Raw genomic sequence first — 20,403 nt, 5'->3', positions numbered from 1 at the left:
CAGTGCCTTGTCAGCTCCAGCCTGATATCATGGCCCTAGTAGCATATAAGCAGCATGGAGAAATCACACTGATGATCCTCCCACCTCAGCCTCCTGAGTCGCTGGGACTGCAGGTACCACCACCATGCCTGGCCTAGACCTGGCTGGGTTTTTTGTTTCTTTGTTGTTGCTGTGTGTTTTGTTGCTGTTCTGCTTTTTTTGTTTGTTCGTTTTTGAGACAAACTGGGTCTCACTCTGTCACCCAGGCAGAGTGAGAGGTACAGTGGTAAAATCTCAGCTCACTGCAGCTTCAACCTCCCCGGCTTCAGTGACCCTCCCACCTCAGCCTCTCGGGTAGCTGGCATCACAGGCACACACCACCATGCCCAGCTAATTTTTTGTGATTTTTGTAGAGACAGGATTTTGCCATGTGGCCCAGGCTGGTTTCAAACTCTTCAGCTCAAGTGATTCGCCTGCCTCAGCCTCCCAAAGTGCTGGGATTACAGGTGTGAGCCATCGCGTCGAGCCGACCTGGCTGTTTTGATTACTGACTCTGATCTTGAGCAAGTTATCTGAGTTTTCTGAGCCTGTTTCTCCACTTGTGAGATGGGAATAGTAGTATCTATTACTTATTATTTAAGGTAGTTGTGATGGTTTGAATTGTATCCCCCAAAAAGTAAGCTGAAGTCCTGACCCCGCAGTACCACTGACTTTGACCTTATTTGGAAGTAGGGTTGTTGCAGATGTAATTAGTTTAAGATGAGGTCACATTGAAGTAGGGTGGGTCCTTGGTCCAATATAGCTAGTGTCCTTATAAGAAGAGGGAAGACAGCCATGTGAAGACACAGACACACAGTGAGAATGCCAGGTGACGACAAAGGCAGAGACTGAAGGGATGCCGCTGCGGCCCAGGAACGCCGAAGATTGCCGACAACCACCAGAAGCCAGGAAGAGCCAAGGAAGGTCCCTCTGACGTGTCTCACAGGGAGCATGGCCCTAACTTGATTTTGAACTTCTAGCCTACAGACCTGTGAAACAATACACTTCTGTTGTTTTAAGCTCTGTTTGCCTAATTTCTTATGGCACTCCTAGTAAATTAATATGGTGCTAGAGGCCTAATGTATGTATTTTTTGTGTGTGTTGGGTGGAGGGTGTAAGTGTACTTTAACTGTGGAGGAAACAGAACAAATCAAGTAGATAGGAAGAAAACAAAGCAACCTATCTTATGCATCTAAACCAAAAGTGTCGTCATTTCCTGTGGATCTGACCTTCCCAGTCACTCTGCTCCAGCACTGGCTCTTGGCTGTGGCTAGAACACCCCAGCTGCATTCCCTCCTTAGGGCCTTTGCACCCACTGCTTCCTCTACTTGGAACAGGCCCAGGGCCAACTCTTGACTTCCTGCCTTTCCTCAATAAGGCCCATTCTGCAATTTGCACTCCCAGCCCACTAAGAAACCTCCCTTGCTCTACTTTACTTTTTCTTTTCTCCATGTTCTCAGTGGATTCTAATATCCTAGTAACGTGTTTATTATGTGTATTATTTATCATCTTTACTCATGCTAGAACATGAAGCTCCATGCACTGATGTGAACAAACTTCCAAAATAGTACCTAGTTCACTGTAGGTGCTTAAGAAAAAATTTTCTAAAAATCCATCATGCATTTTCAAATGACCACTTTAATTATTACAGAAGCTGTATGTGTTCACTGTAAAACATTAGAAAAAAATTAAAAGCTTCAAACTCCCACCATCTAATAAAACCTCTCAAATTACAAGAAATCAGACTGACTTTTATCTTCTTTAAGTTACTCCCTAAAGGGTGCTGTCAATCCAAGAGAAATCTCACGGTAGAGGTAACACTCATCTTACAAAGCTTGGTATGTGAATTTAATGAAATAAAGTAACCAAATACTCAATACAATGCTTATCATAGCAACTAAGACAACTAATGAGTAGTTTTTATTAACAGGTAGTTATCATAATAGGTCATTGTTGATAGGTAGTTGTTATTTTATTTCCTTTGATCTTATATTTAACTTCCATCCCTTGCCACAACTTACAAAAATTAAGTGGCAGATATCTGCAGCCAAAAGAATGATATGATGCCATTTATTTATTTATTTATTTATTTAGAGACAGAGTTTTGCACTGTCACCCAGGCTGGAGTACAGTGGCGAGATCTCGGCTCACTGCAACCTCCGCCTCCCAGGTTCAAGCGATTCTCCTGCCTCAGCTTCCCGAGTAGCTGGGATTACAGGCACCTGCTACCACACCTGGCTAAGTTTTTGTATTTTTAGTAGAGATGGGGTTTCACCATGTTGGCCAGCCTGGTCTTGAACTCCTGACCTTGTGATTTGCTCACCTTGGCCTCCCAAAGTGCTGAGATTACAGACGTGAGCCAACACGCCCGGCTGATATGATGTTATTTTTACACGGGAGGCAGATGAGGAATGCCTCCCACTCCCAGCACTCAGAAGACAAAGTTCCCCAAACTCACAGGACCAAGCTCTGTGGCTCAAAAGCAATATGAGACGCAAGGCCATTACCATAGAATTTTCTAATAGCAACAAAACAATGAACGATGATAACCCTTTTTTTTTTTTTTTTTTTTTGAGATGGAGTCTCGCTCTATTGCCCAGGCTGGAGTGCAGTGGCAGAAACTTGGCTCACTGCAACTTCTGCCTCCTAAGTTCGAGCGATTCTCCTGCCTCAGCCTCCTGAGTAGCTGGGACTACAGGTGCCCACTATCACGCCTGATTGACTTTTGTATTTTTAGTAGAGATGGGTTTTAGCATGTCAGCCAGGCTGGTCTTGAACTCCTGACCTCAAGTGATCCGCCTGCCTCGGCCTCCCAAAGTGCTGGGATTACAGGTCTGAGCCACTGTACCTGGTTGATAACCACATTTTTGTATTACATGTCCTCTCCCATTTACAAAACCTTTTCCCATGAAATTTTATTTTATAGATGAAATAACTGGGGTTCAGAGAATTTAAGTCACTTGTCCAAGTTGACTCAGCTGGTAAGTAGAAGAGTTGGGAATGCAATTTAGGATTAGAAGATCACTGATGACAAGGATCACTCGTCCTGATATTCAGTAAAATACATACTATTTCTAGAATACCACTTACAACAAATGAAACATTCCTTAACATTTTTTCCATAAGTTACTTCCCTCTCCATACTCTATGTAAAAGACTTACCTGTCTTAATAGCCACAGGTCCTTTTCTTGTTGGATGATTCTCCACCAAAATTTTCTCCTTGCAAAAGGAAAAATTCACCTTCAGCCGTAAATGTCAGGAAATGGGGTACATTGCTGAGAAAGCCTGGGAATCACTGCTTTTGTAAGCTGTTGAGAAAAAAACAAAACGTCAAGAACTTTATGTCTTCAATCCTCTCTTGGGAAGCCTTTAAAACGAATCTCTTTTCCAATCCTTGGCAGAAGTTTGTACAAAAGAGGTTTCTTCCCCCTCCAGGAGGCTTCCAATTAGGTTTAGTAATACTCGATTTGCACTGTTTAGCCAAAATTTACTATTGAGCTTTAAAAGCATTTATTATTAACTGTTCCCCCTTTTGAGAGGACTAAAAGAATCACATCCCTGAATACTGAGACTTCCATATGCTTACATATAGGGTTCTCACATTTATTATTCAGCTAGTTTAGCTAAAATTCAAGAAGCAAGAAGACACAAATCCAATTTAGTAGACAAGTGAAGGCAGTAATCATTAAGTTGTTTCCTAGTGAAGGCACCTTTTTACTCTAATACAAATCACAGAGTTAACTAGGTTAATGAACTCCCTGTGGGTAGACAGTGAAACAATACCTTCTAAAGCTGCCTGAATGAAAACCAGGATGTAATGAATGTAGATTTCAGCTGGAACGGAGGTAGAAAATGTCCAAGAAACAACCTCAGATTAACACAGGCCCTTTGCAAAGCCCTGTGAAACAAGACAACATTCTGGGGCAACAATACAGGAAGAAGTCACTCCAAATCTCAGGATGGACATGAGTGTCAGGGCCTGATGGGGGTTGGCTTGTATGGGTTTAAAGAAGAATTCTCAGTTCTGGCTCTGAGGGACTAGCTTCCAGCAGACCAATTTCTCATTGAGTACAACTAGAACAGTTGGACAAAAGTTATTTTTAAAACTTGTTTAAAGGCTTTAGAGGACTACCAACGCAGCCAGGACATGAGAGGCCATGATCTTAAGGGAGAAGAGAAATAAAATTGAAGCAAGTTCGACATTTTGTACCACTTTTCCTTTTGAGACACCTACTGGTTTTTTAGGAAGCGCAGGGCGAAACTACTGAGAAACCTAGCAGAAAGTGGATATTTAGAGGAACATAAAGTGAGTGGACCTTTTGCCCAACTTACAGGCTGAGGAGATCTCAGACAGAAGGGAAATGCAAATAAATGAGCTCAATATTCTGCCTCTGTTAAACTCTGTAAGAACTATGAAACATTTTTCAGAAGTGGTTGTATCATTTTGCACTCCCATCAGTAATATATGAGAGTTCTAGTTTACACAATCTCATCAACATTTTCTTACAGAACTAGAAAAGCAAGGACAAACCAAACCCAAAATTAGTAGATGGAGACAAATAATAAAGAACAGAGTATAAATAAGATTGAGACAATAAACCATCAAAGATTAACGAAATTAAAAGTTGGCTTTTTAAAAAGATAAACAAAATTGACAAACCTTTACCCAAGCTAAGAAACAAAGAGAGAAGACTCAAATAAATAAAATCAGGGACAGAAAAGAAGGCATTACAACCGGTACCATGGAATAAAAAGGCTCATTAGAGACTATTATGAACAACTGTACAACAATAAATTGGAAAACCTAGATGAAATGGTTGCTCTCCTACATCCATGCAACCTACCAAGATTGAACAAATAGAGAACATGAACAGACAAATAAAAAGTAACACAATTGAAGTAGCAATAAAAAGTCTCTCATTAGAGAAAGCCTAGAACCTGATGACTTCACTGAATTCTACCAAGCATTTAAAGAAAAACTAATACTAATCCTACTCAAACTGTTCCAACAAATTGGAAAGAAGGAAATACTTCCACACTTATTCTACAAGGTCCTCATTACCCTCATACCAAAACCAAAGACAAACAGAGATGCAAAAATCCTCAACAAAATACCATCAAACTGCAGTCAACATCACATTGAAATGATCATTTACCATGATCAGGTGGGATTCACCCCAGGGATGCAAAAATGGTTCAACATATGCAAATCAATACATCACCTTAATAGAATAAAAGACAAAAACCGTATGACGATTTCAACAGATGCCTCCCGAAAAGCATTCAATGAAATTCAACATCCCTTTATGATAAAAATCCTCAAGAAACTGGGTATAAAAGGAACATCCCTCAATAAAAGCCATGTATGTATGACAAACCCAAACCAAAAGATAGCATCACACTGAAAAGGGGAAATTGAAAGCCTTTCCTTTAAGCTCTGGAACAAGACAAGGATGCCCAGTTTCACCACTTTTATTCAGCATAGTACTGGAAATCCTAGATAGAGCAATTAGACAAGAGAAGGAAATAAAGGGCATCCAAATTGAAAAGAAAGAAGTCAAATTGTACTTGTTTGCAGATGACATTATCTTATATTTAGAAAAACCTAGAGGCTCTAAAAAAAACCAAACTCTTAGAACTGATAAATTCAGTAAGGTTGCAGAATACAAAATTAACATACAAAAATCAGTAGTATTTCTATATGCCAACAGCCAACAATCTGCAAAAGAAATCTAGAAAGTAATCTCATTTACAAAACCTACAAAAAGAATACCTAGGAATAAATTTAACCAAAGAATTAAAAGATCTCTACAATGAAAACTATAAAACACTAATGAAAGAAATTGGGCTGGGCGCGGTGGCTCACACCTGTAATCCCAGCACTTTGGGAAGCCGAGGCAGGCGGATCACGAGGTCAGGAGATCAAGACCATCCTGGCTCACATGGTGAAACTCCATCTCTACTAAAAATACAAAAACAAAAAAATTAGCCTGGTGTGGTAGTGGGTGCCTGTAGTCCCAGCTACTCGGGAGGCTGAGGTGGGAGAATGGTGCGAACCTGGGAGGTGGAGCTTGCAGTCAATCGAGATCGAGCCACTGCATTTCAGCCTGGGCGAGAGAGCGAGACTCCACCTCAAAAAAAAAAAAAAAAAAAAAAAATTGGAAGCATATTCCATGCTCATAGTTTGAAATCATTAATATTGTTAAGTGCCCATACTACGTAACGTGATCTATAGATTCAATGAAATCCCTATCAAAATGCCAATGACATTCTTCAGAGAAATAAAAAATGCAATGCTAAAATTCGTATGGAACCACAAAAGATCCCGAATAGCCAAAGAAAACTAAGCAAAAGGAACAAAGCTGGAGTCATCATACTACCTTATTTCAAAATATACTACAAAGCTATAATATCTAAAATAGTATGGTACAGGTTTAAAAACAGACACAGACCAATGGAACAGAATAGAGAATCCAGAAATGAATTCACACTTTTATAACCAAATGATTTTCAACAAAGGCACCAAGAACATACACTGGGGAGAAAACAGTCTCTTCAATAAATGATGCTGGGAAAACTGGATATCCATATACAGAATAATAAAGCCAGACCTCTATATTTCACCATATACAAACATTAAATAAAAATGAATTAAAGATTAAACGTAAGATCTGAATCGATGAAACTACTACAAGAAAACATTGGGGAAATGCTTCAGGACATTGGCCTGGACAAAGATTTATTGAGTAAGACCTCAAAGGCACAGGCAACCAAAGCAAAAATTAACAATTGGGATTACACTGAGCTAAAAAGCTTCTGCATAGAGATGAAAACAACAAATGAAGAGACAACCCATGAGAAAACATTTGCAAAGTATCCATCTGATGAGGGATTAATAACCAGAATATATAAAGAACTCAAACAACTCAACAGCAAAAAACAAATAATTTGATTTAAAAATGGCAAATGAGGATACCCTGTTTGGGTACCCTGATGTGATTATTATGTACTGCATGCCTGAATTAAAACATCTCATGTGACTCATAACTACATACCAACAAAAATTTTTAAAATTTTTTAAAAATAAAAAACAGAACTGCTAAAAAAAACTGAATTAAATTAAAATGGCAAAAGACATCCAAGTGGCAAGTAGGTATATGAAAAAATGCTCAATATCATTAATCATCTGGGAAATGCAAATCAAAAACCACAATGAGATATTATCTCACACCAGTTAAAACTGCTATTAACAAAAAGATAGGAAATAACATGCTGGCAATGATGCAGAGAAAGGAGAATGTTTGTATACTGTTGGTGGGAATGTAAATTAGTACAACCACTATGGAGAACAGTATGGAGGTTCCTCAAAAAACTAAGAAGAGAACTACCACAGGATCCAGCAATCTCACTGCTGCATATGTTAATATATCCAAAAATACATCAGTGTGTCAAACAGATATTTGTATGTTATGGTTTGGCTCTGTGTCCCCACCCAAATCTCATGTTAAATTATAATCCCCACTTGTCAGGGGAGGGGCCTGGTGGGAGGTGACTGGATCATGGGGATGGATTTCCCCCATGCTGTTCTCATGAGAGTGAGTGAATTCTCACAAGATCTGATGGTTTAAAAGTGTGGCACTTTCCCACCTCGTTCTTTCTCTCCTGCCACCATGTAAGACATGCCTTGCTTCCCCTTCACCTTCTGTCATGATTGTAAATTTCCTGAGGCCTCCCAATCATGCTTCTTGTTAAGCCTGTGGAACTGTGAGTCTATTAAACCTCTTTTCTTCATAAATTACCTCGTCTCAGGTAGTTCTTTATATCAGTGTGAAAACAGAATAATACACTGTACTCCCATGTTTATTGCAGCACTATTCACACAATAGCCAAGATACAGAATCAACCTAAGTGCCCATCAACAGATGAATGGATAAACAATATGTGTTATATATACACACAATGGAATATTAGTTAGCCATAAAAAATGAAATCCTGTCATTTGCAGCAACATGGATGGAACTAGGCATTAGGTTAAGTGAAATATGCCAGACACAGAGAGGCAAATACCACATTCTCACTTACATGTGGAATTTAAAAAATTGATCTCATGTTCATAGAGAGTAGAATGATAGTTACCAAAGGCTAAGAAGGGAAGCAGGGAGAGGGGGATGAAGAGGAGTATGATTAATGGATACAAAAATATAGTTAGATAGAAAGAGTAAGTGTTCAATAGCATAATAGGGCAACTTAGTTAACAATAATTTATTGTATATATGAAAATAGCTGGAAGACAAAGTTCCAGTTCTTCGAAGTAGCTTCAAAGAACTGATAAAGGTCTGAAATGTTAACAATTTGTAATTCAAGAATGAATATATCTGGGCACTTTTTCAAATACAAGAAAAAAATCAGCAAGAATGAGGCGATGTATGTTCTGAAGGAGAAGGAAGAGCAACGTGATCCCCAGTGAACTCAGAGCATGTATACTCAAAGGTAAACTTCTTTGACTTTTTCCATTTGCTATGGCTGTGTTTAGGATGTTTCACAGCTCCTGCTGTCTGCAGGGTCACCCAAAAAACAAGTGCTAAGAGAAAGTCGCCTGCATTTCAAATTTTCGGTCCAGCAGTCAGAAAGGCTGGGTGTTGGCCGGGTGTGGTGGCTCACGCCTGTAATCCCAACACTTTGGGAGGCCGAGGCGGGCAGATCACCTGAGGTCGAGAGTTCGAGACCAGCCTGACCAACATGGAGAAACCCTGTCTCTACTAAAAATATAAAATTAGGCTGGGCACAGTGGCTCATGCCTGCAATCCCAGCACTTTGGGAGGCTGAGAAGGGCAGATCATGAGGTCAGGAGATCCACACCATCCTGGCCAACGTGGTAAAACCCTGTCTCTACTAAAAATAGAAAAATGACCTGGGCGTGGTGGCACATACCTGTAGTCTCAGCTGCTCAGGAGGCTGAGGCAAGAGAATTGTTTGAACCCAGGAGGCGGAGGTTGCAGTGAGCCGAGATCATGCCACTGCACTCCAGCCTGGTGACAGAGCGAGACTCCATCTCAAAAAAAAAAAAAAAAAATTAGCTGGGCGTGGTGGCACATGCCTGTAATCCCAGCTACTCAGGAGGCTGAGGCAGGAGAATTGCTCGAACCCAGGAGGCAGGGGTTGTGATGAGCCGAGATCACGCCATTGCACACCAGCCTGGGCAACAAGAGCGAAACTCCGTCTCAAAAAAAAGAAAGGCTGGGTATTAGAACCACATCTCCAAGATTCATTTACTTCTGCAAGTCATGATGTCTGTGACCTGGCACTTGAGAACAGATTGTAACAGATAAAATACAGCTGAATTACTAAAAAGGTTTCTGCCCAGCAGTGGTAACTGTGCTGCTTGCTGTTTCCCACCAGGCAGAATTAGGTTCCTATAGAGATGGTTTCAGTTTTTCAGGCAAATACAACGTGGTCACTTTGAGCAGTGTCTTCTCAGCCCATTCTCAATAGCAATTGGCAAAAGAAGTGGTTTTAGTGGACCTAAATATTGATACTATCTTCCTTTTATTCCTCTAAGACTCCCCACCTAACAGAAGGGTACTGCAGGAATGATCTGAACTTTGGGACAGGAGACCCATTTGCAGTCTTGGCTAGATTTAAAGTTATATTGTAAAGTTGAAAAAAAAAACAAACCCTCAAAAGATACCTCCATGCACTAGCAGGAGTACAGAAATTCTGTTCCTCCATCTCCTGCCTTCCCCAGCCTCTTCCCCAACAGAACTTCTGGGAACATGCAGGTGCAACAGACCTCCTTAAAGCGGTATGGTTGGAGCTATAAAGGTGGAAAATTTGAAACCATGAGCATGTGGAAACATCTTCACAGGTGCCTTACCCATAGGACAGAGGCAGGCATATGGTTGAAATTCCCCACCACCACCACTAGATCTTATAATTTTCTACTGTTTGTCTGTGCAGGGAACATTTCTTAGCTAAGCTACAAGTGTTGGTAGTCTGTAAGCTTACCATTATTCATTATTATTTATCTTCTTCCCTTCGTTGTAAACTTCAGAGGCAAATTGCCCATACTTGTTATCTCCACCATCTCAGCATTGTTCACTCCTTTACCCCCCACCTCACTCTTGATCTGATCATTCTCTTCAAATTGCACTTTTTCAAAGCCACCAATAACCTGTGAATCCCAAAATAAAAACGGTTGCTCAATTTGCATTTGTCTTGACACCCACCAATCTCTGATCTACACCCCCCTAATCTATCACGCTGCTAACTGGACAACACTACTTGAAACTGTTGCTTTAGTTTCTTTGATACTGTGTCTTCCTGGTTGCTTTTAACACTCTACATTCTCTTTTGCTCCTCCACTGATAAATATTCAGAGCAAGTATCTGTTCCTCATCAGCTATAATGACCATAGTCTTTCTTTTCTTTTTTTTAATTATACTTTAAGTTCTAGGGTACATGAGTACAACCTGCAGGTTTGTTACATATGTATACATGTGCCATGTTGGTGTGCTGCACCCATTAACTCATCATATAATGACCATGATCTTTGTAAGACTATCTGTCATTCTGCTTTTTCATTCTCTGTCATTTTTCCTGCCTAATTAGTTTTTTAAAAATCTTGTTTCTTTCTTTGAATGTCCCTTTAATCTGTCACCACCGTGACCCAGAATCTCACCTACTCATGTCTGACTTGCCGCAACATCCTATTATTTAGTTTTTCTGCCTCTGTTGAACCCTAAATATTACTGCCAGATTAATTCGGCAAATTCTTCTTGTGTTAAATTACTATTTACAAAACCCACGATGACTCCCCATTATTCACATAATAGTTTCTTGAGAGATAGGGTCTCATTCTGTTGCCCAGTCTGGAGTGCAGTGGCCCAATCACAGATCACTGTAACCTCGAGCTCCTGAGCTCAAGCGATCCTCCCACCTCAGCCTCAAGCTGGGACTACTACAGGCACACACCACCACATCGGGCTAATTTTTAATTTTTTGTAGAGACAGGGTCTCGCTATGCTGTCAAGGCTAGTCTCAAACTCCTGGCCTCATGCAACCCTCCCTTCTCCCCCTCCCCGAAGTGCTGAGATTATAGGTGCAAACCACTGTGCCCAGTCTATTCACAGAATAAATGTCTGAGTCTGCCATTCAAGTTCCCCTACAGTCTAGCCCCTCTTTACCTAGCCGAGATTTTCTATACCCAATACCAAAAGTATATAAAATGACTATACCAAAAGTATCCAAAATGATACCCAGATATCTAAGCCTCCCTATTATCAATGAGCAGCACAGAGAACCCTTGGTTTTCCCTAGACCTTCCACTTAACATTGCCAATACCACTGCGGTTCATGGTTCCCAATCCCAACAGAGCAACTGAACATGTATCATCCCTTCAATGAACCTGCGCTCTTCAGAGTACCCACTCCTCAGAGCTACGTGGATTCTACCAGGATTACTCCACTCAAACCAGAAGGCATGTGACAGGTAGGTATTGGCAAGCCAAGAAATGAAGGGTCCTCTGTGTTTGTGATGTTGGCATTCGAATGTTATTCCATTACAGGGGATGGAGGAGGAAGAGGAGGAAGGAAAAAGGAGGATTTGTTGTTGTTGTTATTGTTGTTATTGTTGTTCTGCTGCTCAGTGAAAGTACAAACAGAACCTAACAAACTGAACTCATTCCGTTCTTTTCAGTAAAGTAGCTCACCAGATAAAATACCCCTGGTGGTTGCTTGAATTAGAGATGAGTAAACTGATCTGCTTCTTTATTTTCAACTTCTCAAAGGCAGTTGTTCACAAGCACATCTTAGGAAACAAACTCATCTCCGTGACTCTTGGCTGCAGAATAAATTGCTAATGATTAACAATACTCTTAATGAGTCAGTCACCAGTGCCTGTAATCCCAGCACTTTGGGAGGCCAAGGCAGGTGGATGGCTTGAGCTCAGGAGTTCAAGACCAGCCTGAGCAACATGGCAAAACCCCATCTTTACAAAAAAATACAAAAATTAGCTGAGTGTGGTGGTGTGCACCTGTAGTCCCAGCTACTTAGGAGGCTGTGGTGGGAAGACTGCTTGAGCCTAGGAGGTGGAGGCACCATCAGCCAAGATAGCACCACTGCACTCCAGCCTGGGTAACAGAGCCAGACCCTGTCTCAAAACAAAACCAATACTCTTAAAGGAAAATCTAAAGTTCAGGCACGAAAAGATAGGCCTGGCATGGGTTCACGAACCTGTTCACCGGGCATGGGAGGTAAACAGACCACCAAGGAGCCTTTCCTTTTGAGAGTACTATTCCCCGAGCTAATGCTAGAAACTCAAGGCTCCTGATTAGATGATAAAAATTATTTATACTTTAGATATGATGCTTGTTCCCAAAACTGTAACCATATGGCCTTCTATATGGAACTTTCTTGAATTTCCATTCTCATATTTTCATGTCCTCTAAATCAGCTCATCTCTAGTCTCCTTTGTTGGGATTTCAGAATACAGTAGAGATTCTTCCCTGATTTAGCTCAAAGAAACAACTTACTTGCTATTTGTTTGTTCTCTAGCAGTGGGAAAAGATTTCCACTGATCCCTCCACAACTCAGCCCCTAATGAATCTTACCCATTTCAGGAATGCCTTTGTAGTGAGCCCCATCAACACAGGTATTCCGTAACCTTAAGTAATGTGACTCGTTTAATATATCGGTTTGTGAAGTTTGTTGCTGAATTGCTGACAACTTTTTTCTATGAAAGCTATGTGATAAATGGTCGTTAGGTTCTCAGGCTAGCTCTCATGCCCATTCATCTATTCATCCATAGTACCAAAGCAGTAGTATGAAGGGGGAAAATCTTTCTGCATTCTTGAATCCCCTTGACCTAAAGGTAGGAAGGGAATGAATGGTTCCAATTTCTTTGTGTCTTTGTGTCTTTCCAGGGATCCTTTGCATATACAACTATAGTTTTATATATATAAATTTATATTATATATGTAGTTACATAGTTATACATAATTATATATAGTTGAATATGCAAAGAATATTATATATATCAATCAATGAATAAAAAGATAAATAAAATGATCTATATGTGAATACTGTTAAGCCTTTATTTTTACTTCTTTTAATGAGACTCATTTTATGAGACCAGCATAATCCTAATATCAAAAACAAAGACATTGTAAGAAAGCTAGAGAGCAATATTCCTTATGGACATAAATGCAAGCATTAAGTTAAAAATTAGTAATTTGAATTCTGTAATATGGTAAAAGGATAATACATTATGTCCAAGTGGTGCTTATCCCAGAAATGCAAGGTCGGTTCACAATCAGAGTAATTTACAATATTAAAGACAAAAAGAAGAAAAAAAATCTTAAAGAGATGCAGAAAAAACATTTAACAAAAATCAACATCCTTTTCTAATAAAAATGATTTAAAAACTGGGAATACAAGACAGTTTCCTCAACCTGATAAAGAGCATCTATGAAAAACTTACAGCTAACATCCTACTTGATAAAAGGCTGAATGATCTCCTCTCAAGATTGGCAACACAGCAAAAATGTCTACACTCACTACTTCTCTTTAACATTGTGGTAGAGGTCATAGTCAGTGAAACAGACAAGAAAGAGAAATAAAAGTCATACAGATTGGAAAAGAAAAAGTAAAACCATCTTTATACACGGACAACATGATAATCTATGTAGAAAATCCTGAAGAATCTATCAAAGGTAACGAGAAGTAATATGTGAGTTTCCCAAGGTTTTAGGATACCAGATCAATAAATAAAATCAACTGACTTATTTCATTTAGCATAATTTCCTCAAGGTTCATCCATGTTGCGTGTTGTAGGATTTCCTTCTCTTTTAAGGCTGAATAATATTACTGTGTATACATATGTCACATTTTTTAAGTCCATTCATCTGTTGGTGAATACTTAGGTTGTTTCCACATATTGGCTTTGTGTATAGTCTATTCAGACTTCGAAAAGAGGGAAATCCTATCATTTTTGACAACTTGAATGAAATTAGAGGACATTATGTTAAATGAAAGAAAGTAGGCACAGAAAGACAAATACCACCTATTATTGCTTACATGTGGAATCTAACATGATCCAAATCATAGAAGCAGCGAGCACAATGGTGGTTACCAGAGGCTAGGGAGAGGAGCTAACAGGGAGATGCTGGTCAAAGGGCACAAAATTTCAGTTAGACAGGAAGAACAAATGGTATTTGAGATGATGATATGTTAATTAGCTTGATTCAATCATGCCACATTGTATACATATATCATAGCAACACTTTATAGCCCATACACATATACAATTATAATTTGTCAATATCCAGTTTAAGAAGTTAGATACACATTGTCCTACACATTTCTGTTTTCTCTTAAAACAACTTGGAGATCTGTTGCATATCAGCACAATGTGGATCTGTCACGTGCTTTTTAATAGCTCTATAGATATAACACAGCTTTTTTGAAAAAAATACTTATAACTCTATTGACAATTTTATAAATTGTATAATAAAGGTAAATTTAAAATTTCCTTTTCTCATTATAAAAGTAGTAAATAACAATCACAAAAGAAAAATCAAGAAGTGAAAAATATTACCCACAATCCCACTAAAACTTTGTCAGTATAGTTTTTTCAAGACAGTGTTCTTGGAGTCTGATGGATGGACATTCACACCAGAATCACCTCAGGTGCCTGACAGATGAGCAGATTTCAGAGCACTGTCCCATACTTATTGTCAGAATTTCTGAGTATGGTGCGTTATTCAGTATTGTAAGATTCACAAATGAAGTCTGAAAACTGTAGATGAAGACCCTTTTTTCTGCCTTAAAAAGTTTTCATTCTAACTGGTGTGAGATGGTATCTCATTGTGGTTTTGATTTGCATTTCTCTGATGGCCAGTGATGATGAGCATTTTTTCATGTGTCTTTTGGCTGTATGCATGTCTTCTTCTGAGAAATGTCTGTTCATATCCTTTGCCCACTTTTTGATGGGGTTGTTTGTTTTTTTCTTGTAAATTTGTTTGAATTCTTTGTAGGTTCTGGATATTAGCCCTTTGTCATATGAGTAGATTGCAAAAATTTTCTCCCATTCTGTAGGTTGCCTGTTCACTCTGATGGTTGTTTCTTTTGCTGTGCAGAAGCTCTTTAGTTGAATTAGATACCATTTGTCAATTTTGGCTTTTGTTGCCATTGCTTTTGGTGTATTAGACATGAAGTCGTTGCCCATGCCTATGTTCTGAATGGTATTACCTAGGTTTTCTTTTAGGGCTTTTACGGTATTAGGTCTAACACTTAAGTCAGAATGGCAATCATTAAAAAGTCAGGAAACAACAGATGCTGGAGAGGATGTGGAGAAATAGGAACACTTTTACACTGTTGGTGGGATTGTAAACTAGTTCAACCATTATGGAAAACAGTATGGCGATTCCTCAAGGATCTAGAACTAGAAGTACCATATGACCCAGCCATCCCATTACTGGGGATATACCCAAAGGATTATAAATCATGCTGCTATAAAGACACATGCACATGTATGTTCATTGTGGCACTATTCACAACAGCAAAGACTTGGAATCAACCCAAATGTCCATCAGTGACAGACTGGATTAAGAAAACGTGGCACATATACACCATGGAATACTATGCAGTCACAAAAAAGGATGAGTTTGGGTCCTTTGTAGGGACATGGATGCAGCTGGAAACCATCATTCTCAGCAAACTATCACAAGAACAGAAAACCAAACACCGCATGTTCTCACTCATAGGTGGGAACTGAACAATGAGATCACTTGGACTCAGGAAGGGGAATATCACACACCGGAGCCTATTATGGGGAGCGGGGAGGGATTGCATTAGGAGTTATACCTGACGTAAATGACGAGTTGATGGGTGCTGACGAGTTGATGGGTGCAGCACACCATCATGGCACAAGTATACATATGTAACAAACCTGCACGTTATGCACATGTACCCTAGAACTTAAAGTATAATAATAATTTTAAAAAAAAGTTTTCATTATATTTTACATGCAATGCTGCATTCTTCCTTTAAAAAAAACTTTTTACAGCTAATGTTTTGTATTTCTCCATGCTACTAAATTGTCCTTGCTACTATCATTTTAATTGCCTGTGTAATACTCCACTAAATGTTTCTCTTTTTTTTGGCAGGGGGGTCTCTCTCTGTGTCACACAGGCTGGAGTGCAGTGGTGCGGCTCACTGCAACCTCCGCCTCCTAGGTTTAAGTGATTCTTCTGTCTCAGCCTCCCGAGTTGCTGGAATTACAGGCATGCGCCACCACACCCGGCTAATTTTGTATTTTTAGTAGACATGGGGTTTCACCATGTTGGGCAGGCTGGTCTCAAACTCCTGACCTCAGGTGATTCACCCACCTCGGCGTCCCAAAATGCTGGGATTATAGGCTTAAGCCACCATACCCAGCCAAATGAGTATTTCTTAATTTACTTACCTGTTCATTTAGGATCTTTCCATTGTATTCATTTTTTAAAATACCACTGTAACAAATACCTTTGCTGCACATAACTTTTTCCATATTTTGAACTACTTCCAAAAGATAAAATCATATAAGTGAAAAGACTAGGTTAAAATAAATAAATATAGTTAAGGCTCAGAATGCAAACTGCCTTCCAAACTATATTAATTTATATTTCCAGCTGCGTACAGTGGCCCACACCTGTAATCTGAGAGCTAAGAAGGGAGGATCGCTTGAGGCTGGGAGTTCAAGATCAGCCAGGGAAACAGAAAAAAACCATCTTTACAACAAAAAAATCGTTTTGTTAGTTAGGTGTGGTGTTGTGTGCCTATAGTCCTATCTACTCTGGAGGTTGAGAAAGGAGCACTGCTTAAGCCCAAGAGTTCCAGGCTACAGTAAGCTATAATTGTGCTACTACACTGCAGCCTGGGCTGCATGTATAAGAGATTGAGACCCTGTCTCTTATAAAACAAATTCAATTTCCACTAGCAATGAATTAGTTTTTGCTCTCTCCATGTGAACTCTTTGCTTGCTAATTTAATCAGCAAAATATTATTTTTTAATTTCTTTGATTGTAAGGTAAACATTTTTCTATATGTATGTTAATCAGCATTTCTTTTCTGGTAAATTATTAATGTTATTTGACTTTTTTTCCCATGAAGTAACTGTTTCTACATAAATAGGATAGCTTTATTTAACCTTAAAGTTATTCCCTAAGGCATGAAGTACTGAGATTCTGGGTCCCTTCAAGGTACAGCCTTCTGGCTGACTGGCACACTGCTCAGAGAGCCAATGTAGCTAAAAGCATGGACTTAGCAGTAATCTGCTGCATACTAACTGTGTGTCCTTGGGTAAGTTACTTAACTCTTAGTGCTTCAGCTTCCTCACCTTTAAATGGCAATGGTGATAATCATGATTAATAATCAATGGTTGCTTGGATTGAATGAGTCAGTACACATAGCACCTGGCACACAGTAAGCTTAAGCACTTAATAAATGAGAGCTGTTAGCCATCCTGTAGATGTGAGCTCCAGAGGAGCAGGGATTGCTGTTTGTTGCTGCTACACCAGTGCCCAGCTGAGAACAGACTCTCTGTGGATGTTCTTTAAATGACTAGGCCAAGAAACATTATTGAAGGCAGTAATGTGTCTGCTAAAGTGCCTGCAGTCTGCACCTTTCATTTTCCTAGGCAGTTGGAGGTAAAGATGCGGGTGGGTCAGACTGACAATGGCAGAAAGTGATAAAATTCACCTGAACTTTCTTAACACAGTGAAACAAGAGCTGCTCTGGAGTCTGCAAAGAATAGCCAGAAACTGCCATCTGGGTCAGGACATTCCAATGGCCCAAGTTGTTTCTCTTTCCTCCCACCTGATTTCAGAGATCAGTCCTGCCCAGATGTTCTCACTAGGTTTGTCTTTGAAAGGAAACAAATGGAGGACTCTGAACCAAATTGCATTCAGAATTTAACCTGAAGAGCAATTTATTAGAACCTTTTAGGTCAACTCTCCATTTATCTTTGCCTGAGAAACTCTATAACAGTTTTGATCAGGCTTACTGAAGTATAACTTACCACGCTTTTTATGTATACAGTTCACATACATGCACAATAATGTCACCACACTGCAATCAAGGTATAAACCATTTCCATCACTCCAAAAAGTTCCCTCATACTCCTTCTGTAGTCAATCCCATCCTCCATCCCCAACCTCTGGTACCCGCTGATCTGATTTCTGTCCTTATAGTTTTGCTCTCTCCCAAATGTCACACACATGAAATCATATAGTATGGCTGCCTTTTGTGCCCAGCTTCTTGGACTCCACCTAATGCTACGGAGATTCTTCCATGTTGTTGCACATATCAGCAGCTCACTCCTTTTTATTTCTGAGTGTACAGTGCTTTGAGCAATTAAAAATTATCTCCTGTACCAGCAAAAGTATATGTCTGAAGCTTCCTATTTTTATAGAAGCTCTATGAGTGTCAGAATGCCCACTAGATACAAAGGCCAGGCAGTGGCTCACACCTGTAATCCCAGCACTTTGGGAGGTTAAGGTGGATGGATCACTTGTGGCTAGGAGTTCGAGACCAGCCTGGGCAACATGGTGAAACCCCGCCTCTACTAAAAATACAAAAAAATTATCTGGGCGTGGTGGCATGGGCCTGCAATCTCAGCTACTCGGGAAGCTGAGGCATGATAATCATTTGAACACAGGAGGTGGAGGTTGCAGTGAGCCGAGATTGTGCCATGGCACTCCAGTTTGGGTGACAGAGTGAGACTCTGTCTCAAAAAAAAAAAAAAAAAGATACACACAAAGAACCTGCATAACTTAGAAAATAACAGAAAGATATCATGGATTTGTAACTTGCTGAGTGTATGTTGCAGCGTTCCTGAATTATACAGATATCTTTTCTCATTGTATTAAGAAATAAAAATGTAAAAGCAATTTGGTCCCATTAGGAAATGTCATAAAACAAAACTTCTAAAAGTGCTTCATAAAAATAAAATGAAGCAATCAAACTAGATAAAAATTGTTACTTTTTTTTAACATAAGGGGACTCTATATGAACAAAGAATAGATTGGTTTATTTACTCATCTCCTTTGAGATTGTTAAAGGACAAGCATCAATTTCACATTACAAATGATACTCAGTTGAGTAAATCAAAATGTTTTACACAAACCGTCTCAGCAATCTGCACATCTATGCTGTATGAGGAAAAATATTATGTATTGATATTTTTAGCTTTTTTTTAAAAGACAGGGTCTCACTATGTTGCCCAGGCTGAATATTTATAGCTTTAAAATTGAGTCATTGTCAGAGGTTAAATGTCTTACTCTATATTTTTCTCTCCTTGGAACGTCTTGAAGGCAGAGACTCATTTTCCTCATCTACCTGGCACAGAGAAGATGCTCATGAGGCATCTCCTAAGGCTGAAAGAGGTCGCAGAATAGCATGGGGGTGAAGAGGCCATGCCCCAGAGCAGAGTCGGCAGATCACAGCCCATTGATCACATCTTGCCCACAGCCTATTTTTGCAAGCAAGATTTTACTGATGACAGCCATGCCCATTCATTAAAGTAAAGTCTACACTGCTTTTCCTCTGCAACAGCAGAACTGAGTACTTGTATCAGAGACCACTTGGCCCAAAAGCCTAAAACATTTACCATCTGGCCCTTTACAGAAGTTTGCCAATTCCTATCTCTAAGGCAGAGCACTCTACCCCGACCAACACATTAAACAACATTTTGGCTGATTATTTCTTTTTTTTTTTTTTTTTTTTTTGAGATGGAGTCTTGCTCTGTCACCCAGGCTGGAGTGCAGTGGCTGGATCTCAGCTCACTGCAAGCTCCTCCTCTCGGGTTCACGCCATTCTCCTGCCTCAGCCTCCCAAGTAGCTGGGACTACAGGCACCCGCCACTTCGCCCGGCTAGTTTTTTGTATTTTTTAGTAGAGACGGGGTTTCACCGTATTAGCCAGGATGGTCTCGATCTCCTGACCTCGTGATCCGCCCGTCTCGGCCTCCCAAAGTGCTGGGATTACAGGCTTGAGCCACCGCGCCCGGCCTTGGCTGATTATTTCTAAATTGTAAACTGTTGCTAGAATTTAAACTCCTTGACAGGTGGGATGTTGAATGCTTCATCTTTGCTGTCCCCCACTGTGAAAAGCACAGTACAAAACCTTGGACAAGGCAGGCTTCAATAATTATATGCTACAGTGGAAAGTGAAGTTGTACCAGGTGGACTCCAAGTGAATCATTTATCTGTATTAGCCTTGGCTCTTAACTACTTACTTGTTTCAAAGGATATTATGAAAAAGAAAGAATTGTGAAGGTTAAATCCAAATGATTCAATTTAAAAATTCAAGCCCATCCAGGCATGGTGGCTCATGCTTATAATCCCAGCG

At 39.8% G+C, this 20,403-nt stretch overlaps 1 protein-coding gene across 3 annotated transcripts in view; it reads right to left on the bottom strand.

Annotated features, from left to right (window-relative positions):
- Window positions 1-20,403, bottom strand: part of CRACD (capping protein inhibiting regulator of actin dynamics) — a 278,246-nt gene that overhangs the window by 145,178 nt on the left and 112,665 nt on the right. For 2 of the 3 annotated variants that reach the window (XM_009207055.4, XM_017958805.3), the window contains exon 2: window positions 3,181-3,327. The gene's annotated coding sequence lies outside the window, so the exon portion shown is untranslated. Of the gene's footprint in view, window positions 1-3,180; window positions 3,328-10,024; window positions 10,191-20,403 lie in introns of all 3 variants that reach the window. The other variant, XM_021938599.2, reaches the window with a different exon arrangement.

Source organism: Papio anubis, chromosome 3, assembly GCF_008728515.1.
Source record: "Papio anubis isolate 15944 chromosome 3, Panubis1.0, whole genome shotgun sequence".
Lineage (NCBI taxonomy): Eukaryota > Metazoa > Chordata > Mammalia > Primates > Cercopithecidae > Papio > Papio anubis.
Note: the sequence above shows the minus strand (reverse complement) of the source record. Positions and strands in the feature narration are given on the sequence as shown.